Below are 7,099 nucleotides of genomic sequence, written 5' to 3'. Positions count from 1 at the left end.
AAAATTTCCTTGGAGGATTCCTTTAAAAAAAAGGTTCCAATATTTTCAAACCATTCCAAGAAGCCTCAGTCTTACTTTTTAAACCTCACAGCCTGTTTCCTAAATCTCTTTGAAACTTGTCTCCTTCAGCTGGACATCAGGAATCCCAGGGGATCCCACCACAGCCACCGGGTCTGAGATGCACCAGCAGCCCTGGGTCAAGGGGCAGCCCCCGGAGCAGGCCCGCGGCTCCCTCTCCCGTCCCGCCGGGCCTCAGCACAGCCACCAGCGGGCCCCTCACGACGGAGGGCGGACCACCCTCACCGCAGCCCCCCGGGCCCCCCTGGGGCCGCGAGGACACGTGGTGGCCACGTCACCCACCACACCCCACTGCCCGAGCCCCAGGGCGCTGGCGACCCGGGCAGGCAGCCCCTGGACGCAGACTCCTGCTGGGGCATCACACTCGCGGCTCCCTCTCCCGGAACACTCTTCTGCGAAAGAGCTCTATGCCCCTCCCCGAGCTCTTGGCCCCCATCCCTGGAGGGGGTCCCCGCCTGAAACTAGCACCCCATTACAGCCACCACCCACGCACCTCTCCTCTCCCTTTCCTGTGATTATTCCTTCGGCGTTTGCAGCGTTTACTAAATGTGCTGTCCTGCGCTAAGTCGCGCAGTCGTGTCTGACTCTGTGACCCTGTGGAGTGCAGCCCGCCAGGCTCCTCTGTCCCTGGGATTCTCCAGGTAGGAATACTGGAGTGGGTGGCCATGCCCTCCTCCAGGGGATCTTCCTGACCCAGGGAGCGAACCCAGGTCTCCTGCATTGCAGGAGGATTCTTTCCCTTCCGAGCCACGAGGGAAGCTTTAATTAATTAGCTTGTGTACTGTCACCCACCAGCTCACAAGCCTTGGGGGGCGGTGCTCATCTTCTTGGGTTACTGCTTCATCCCCAGCACCCCAGCTTTTGAAATCCAAACTTTCAAGGAAACAGTATTCTTCACAGCACTGTCCACCACGGCGGGGGCCCAGGAACGTGAATGGGAGACAAACCACACCTTCAATACTTTCACTAACTTCCACAAGGTTTAGCTTTTCCTTCCGGGAACGAATATAGACAACAAACCACAGTAGTTTCAGTAGTTCTACAGAGATTTTAAGGTTGTCAATGGTTATCACGACTTCAGAATTCTGGCAACGAGAAGTCCCATTGTTAGATCTTATTTAATGCATCAATACTGAGGAGGCACCTGTGGAGCAGTACCAGAAACGAGATTTTTTAAAGCTTTGATAGCTATCCAGTATAATTAGTTTTCTTTGTAATGCTTTGTATTTTATTTCATGCATTAAAAACACTGTTCTGGACTTACTTGGTGGTCCAGTGGTTAAGAATCTACCCTCCAATGCGGGGGCCATGAGTTCGATCCCTGGTGCAGGAAGACTCCACATGCCGAGGAGCAACGGAGCCCGAGCACCACAACTCCTGAGCCTGTGCTCCCCGGCAGGAGAAGCCACCACGAGAAGCCTGCGCTCCGCCAGGGAGGGCGGCCCCCTCTCGCCACAACTGGAGAAGGTCCGTGCCCGGCCACCAAGACCCAGCGCAGCCCAAACACACAAACCAAGCCACTGCTCCGAGAAGGGGTGCGGGGGCTTCATCAGGTGACACAGGGTCCACGGGCAGAAAAGACAAGGGGCCCCTCGGTGGAGGCGCCTGCGTCTGTACTCGGGACGTGCAGTCTAACGGGTCCACGTCGGCCCATTGAGGATTCAGGTTTTTTCATGATCTGTTACAGGTTTTCTCCGCAGCGGACAGCTTTGTGTTCGTTTGTAGGATACATATTTCAGAGTAACAGAACAAGGAGAAAAGAACTCCTGACTTAGATCAGCAGCCTCCCTGGGCCCAAGTGGGCTCCAGAATTTGCAGGCCTCACTGTGGGCCAGTTCCTGGGCCAACACGACACAGGCATTGAGCAGATAATAATCCATTTTTCTTGCTTTCTTGTAATCCAAGCTTATTGTAAAAATAAAAGCAATGAACATGGATTGGGGAAGACAGGGTTAATCCTCCTTCATCCCAGCTCTGCCTAAACCTCTGCTCTTGCAAAGCAGACTCATTCTTACCAATTGGCTGTCAATCTTTTTAAACCTTGTTTTAAGGACTTTAGAAACAGACATTTCCATATAGCTTAAGAAAAAAAACAAACAGCATGGGTCATGATTTTTCTATTGCTCTGCATCACATTTCCTCAAGTCTTCCCTGACCATACATGCGGAACCACCTCATTCCGTCCAGAGGGCATAGAGAACTCTACTTAGTAGAGGTGAAAGAACATCCATTCAACCAGCCCTGGGATGATAAGTTTCCTATTCTTTGCTACTGAAAACAACGCTATAGCAACAGAATGTATACAATGAAAACAATTTAAAGACATTATTTTTTTTAAAGTTGTTTAAACCTGGTAACCTGAAAACCACAAAACAAAATTGAGAAAAGATTAAAAGGTCTAAATAATTATAGAGATATATCATATTCATGGGTTAAAAAACTATACTACAAAGAGGTAAATTCTCCCAAAACACAATAAAGATATCAGCAGGTTTACTTTTGCGGAAACAAACAAGCTGATTATAAACTTTACGTGGACACGCAAAGGGCCAAGGGTCATCAGGGTGATCCTGAAGAAACAGACTACCAGCCGTCAGTGTTAGTCCTCAGTCGTGTCCGACTCTGCGCGACCCCGTGGACTATAGCCTGCTGGCCTCCTCGGTCCATGGGATTCTCCAGGCGAGAATACTGGAGTGGGTTGCCATGCCCTCCTCCAGGGGATCATCCCGCCCCAGGGACTGAACCCAGGTCTCCCTCACTGCAGATAGATTCTTTGTCATCTTAGCCACCAGGGAAGTCCAGCAGCCCTCAGGGTTTACTTTAGAATGGTAACAATCATGTTACCACGTGACTGGTGCAAGGACAGACCAAAGTCCAGAAACAAAAGCACACACGTGACAAGTAAAACTGGGTCAGTATGTGGCACTGAGGCGACCGGGCAACCCCCACCTCACAAAAATCAAGTCTACAGAGATCTGCAGTTAAAGGCGGGAGGTGAAACAGCAGTACTTCTAGACTAAAAACACGGGAGAGAATCTTTATTAGCGTGTGACAGGCAAAGACTACTGAAGAGGACACAAAACCTTCTGCCGTAAGATAAAAAACCGATAAACTTCCTGCCTAAAATGAAATTCTTTTCTTCAAAATGGTAGCTTTGAGAATAAAAAGGCAAGCCAGACTGTGCAAGAAGATACTTACAAGATACACAACTGACAAAAATATAATCCAAGAATATAAAAGCACACAACTTAATAGAAAGACGGAAGAAGACTTGAAAAGGCAATGCACAAAAAACCCAGATATTCACATGGCTGATAAACATAGAGAAGATGTTAAACATTTGCTGGATCATAGAAAAAGCAAGGGAATTCCAGAGAAACGTCTACTTCTGCCTCATTGACTAAGGCTTTAACTATGTGGCCCACCTCAAACAGGAAAATTCTTCAACACGGGAACACCAGACCACCTGACCTGCCTCCCGAGAAAACTGTACGTGGGTCGAGAAGCAACAGTTAGAACTGGACATGGGACAACAGACTGGTTCAAAATTGGGAAAGGTTTATATCAAGGTTATATATTGTCACCCTGCCTACTTAACTTTTATGCAGAGTACATCCTGCAAAATGCTGTGCTAGATGAATCAAAAGCTGGAATCAAGGTTGCCAGGAGAAATATCAACAACATCATATATGCAGATGACACCACTCCAATAGCAGAAAGTGATGAGGAACTCAGGAGTCTCTTGATGAAGGTGAAAGAGGAGAGTGAAAAAGCTGGCTTAAAACTCAACATTCAAAAAAAAACCAAAAAAACAAAAAAACAAAAATCACGGCATCTGGTCCCATCACTTCATCGCAAACAGATGGGGAAAAAGTGACAGATTTTATTTTCTTGGGCTCCAAAATCACTGCAGATGGTGACTGCAGCCATGAAATTAAAAGATGCTTGCTCCTTGAGAGAAAAGCTATGACAAACCTAGACAGCTTATTAAAAAGCAGAGACATTACATTGTTGACAAAGTTCCATACACTCAAAGGTATGGTTTTTCCAGTAGTCATGTATGGATGTGAGAGTTGGACCATAAAGAAGGCTGAGGGCTGAAGAACTGATGCTTTTGAACTGTGGTGCTGGAGGAGACCCTTGAGAGTCCCTTGGACTGCAAGGAGATCCAACCAGTCAATCCTGAAGGAAATCAGTCCTGAATATTCATTGGAAGGACTGACGCTGAAGCTGAAACTCCAATACTTTGGCCACCTGATGCGAAGAGTTGACTCACTGGAAAAGACCCTGATGCTGGGAAAGATTGAGAGTGGGAGGAGAAGGGGATGACAGAGGATGAGATGGTTGGATGGCATCAAAGACTCAATGGACATAGATCTGAAAATTAAACCACAAAGTGATACCTCCACCAGAATGGCTAATGATGAAAGTACAGATAATACTTTGTGTCAGTGATAATATCAGATAATTAGCAGAGATAATACTCTCACACACTGCTGACACACATTCTAGGTGGTATCTACTATGACTGAACACTCAGCAACCCCACTGCTAATTTTTTAAAATGAACTTTAAATTTGGATAGGTGTTGCCAAATACTCTCAATCACCAAAACAGAAGAAAATACCTACTTCTGGAAGTCCTGGTCAGAGCAATCTGGCAAGAAAAACAAAAAAGGCAGCAGAATTGGAAAAAAGAAGTAAAAATGTACTATTTCAGATGACATCATTTTGTGTATAAAAGACCCCACCCCCCAAACTGTTAGATCTAATCAACAAATTTGGAAAATTGTAGAATACAAAATCAACACACAAAAATTAGCATTTTTGCACACTAATGATTTTCTGATAAATAAACAAATAAGCCCATTTACAATAGCATCAAAATCAGTAAAATACATAGGCATAAATGAAACCAAGGAGGTGAAAGATTTCTACCCTGAAAATTATTATTGATGAGAGAAAGTGAAGAAGACATAAATTTACAAGAAAATATTCTCTGTCCATGAATTGGAAGACTTAATACTGTTAAAATGTTCATACTACCCAAAGCTTTCTACAGGTTCAATATAACCCTATCTTTGCATGAAATGTTCCCTTGGTATCTTTAATTTTCTTGAAGAGATCCTAGTCTATCCCACACTGTTGTTTTCCTTTATTTCTTTGCATTGTTCACGTAGGAAGACTTTCTTATCTCTCTTGCTATTCTTTGAAACTCTGTATTCAGATGGGTATAGCTTTCCTTTTCCCCTTTGCCTTTAGCTTCTCTTCTTTTCTTGGCTATTTGTAAGGCCTCCTCAGGCAACCATTTTGCCTTTTTGTATTCTTCTTCTTGGGGATGGTCTTGTCATGGCCTCCAGTACAATGTTACAAACCTCTGTCCATAGTTCTTCAGGTAAGTAATCCAAGTATATGCCCAACCAGTAATGTTGAAGAAGCTGAAGTTGAATGATTCTATGAAGACTTACAAGATCTCCTAGAACCAACACCTAAAAAAGATGTCCTTTTCATCATAGGAGACTGGAATGCAAAAGTAGGAAGTCCAGAGATACCTGGAGTAACAGGCAAGTTTGGCCTTGGGAGTACAAATTGAAGCAGGGCAAAGACTAACAGAGTTTTGCCAAGAGAACGCACTGGTCATAGCAAATACCCTCTTCCAACAACACGAGGGACATGGACATCACTAGATGGTCAATACCGAGATCAGATTGGTTACATTCGTTGCAGCCAAAGATGGAGAAGCTCTATATATTCAATAAAAACGAGACTGAGAGTTGACTGTGGCTCACATCATGAACTCTTTCTTGCAAAATTCAGACCTAAATTGAAGAAAGTAGGGAAAACCACTAGACCATTCAGATATGATCTAAATCAAATCCCTCACGATTATACAGTGGAAGTGACAGATATATTCGGGGGATTAGATCTGATAGATAGGTCTATATCTAGATCATGGAATACTAGTATTTCATTACAGTATTCTAGTATAAATATATAATGGGATAATGAAACTATTCAGTCATAAAAATAAGGAAATTCTGCCATTTGTGACAATATGGATGGAACTTGAGGGCATTATGCTAAGTGAAATAAGTCAGAGAGAGAAAGACAAATATGGTCTCCCTCATATGTGACCAGACTCATAGAAACAGCTCAGATTTGTGGTTGCCAGAGGTAGGGGATTTAGGGAACTGGATGAAGGCAGTCAAATGGTACAAACTTCCTTTTCATAAGTTGTAAGATAAATGAGTTCTGGGGACATAATATATAATATGCTGACTATGGCTAATAATACCTTTTTTTCCCCCCTGCAGTAGAAGCATGGAGTCCTAACCTTTCGGCCACCATGGAATTTCCAACAATATCGTTTTGTGTATTTGAAAGTTGCTAAGAGAGTAGATCTTAAACATTCTCATCAAAAGGAAAAAATACTTTTTGTAATTATGTGAAGTGACAGATGTTAACTAAACTTATTGTAATATTTCACAATATACACATACATCAAATCATGGTTATCCACAAACTTATACAACATTATATGTCAGCTGTTTCAATAAAACTGCAAAAATGAAAAAAAGAAAAAATCTTTCACCATACCTTCACTCATAATAAATAATTCATCCCTGCAATTAGAACTATTTATTGTCATAAAAGGGCTTCCCAGTGGTAAAGAATCCACCTGTCAATGCAAGAGACGTGGGTTCAAACCCTGGGTCAGGAAGATCTGCTGGAGAAGGAAATGGCAACCTGCTCCTGTGTTCTTGCCTGGAGAATTCCATGGACAGAGGAGCCTGGTGAGCTACTGTTCATGGGGTCAGCAAGAGTTGGACACGGCTGAGTATGCAGGGCACACTGTCATAAAGGATAAATAGTTTATGATTCCACTTATATCAGGAACCCAGAAGAGTCAAATTTATAGAAACAGAGAGTTGATGGTGGCTGCCAGGGGCTGCGGGAGACAGGAGGGCATCACTGTTTAACAAGGATGAAGCTTCAGCTTTGCAAGATGAAGAAGTCTAAAG

This window comes from Dama dama, chromosome 15 (genome assembly GCF_033118175.1).
Source record: "Dama dama isolate Ldn47 chromosome 15, ASM3311817v1, whole genome shotgun sequence".
Lineage (NCBI taxonomy): Eukaryota > Metazoa > Chordata > Mammalia > Artiodactyla > Cervidae > Dama > Dama dama.
Note: the sequence above shows the minus strand (reverse complement) of the source record.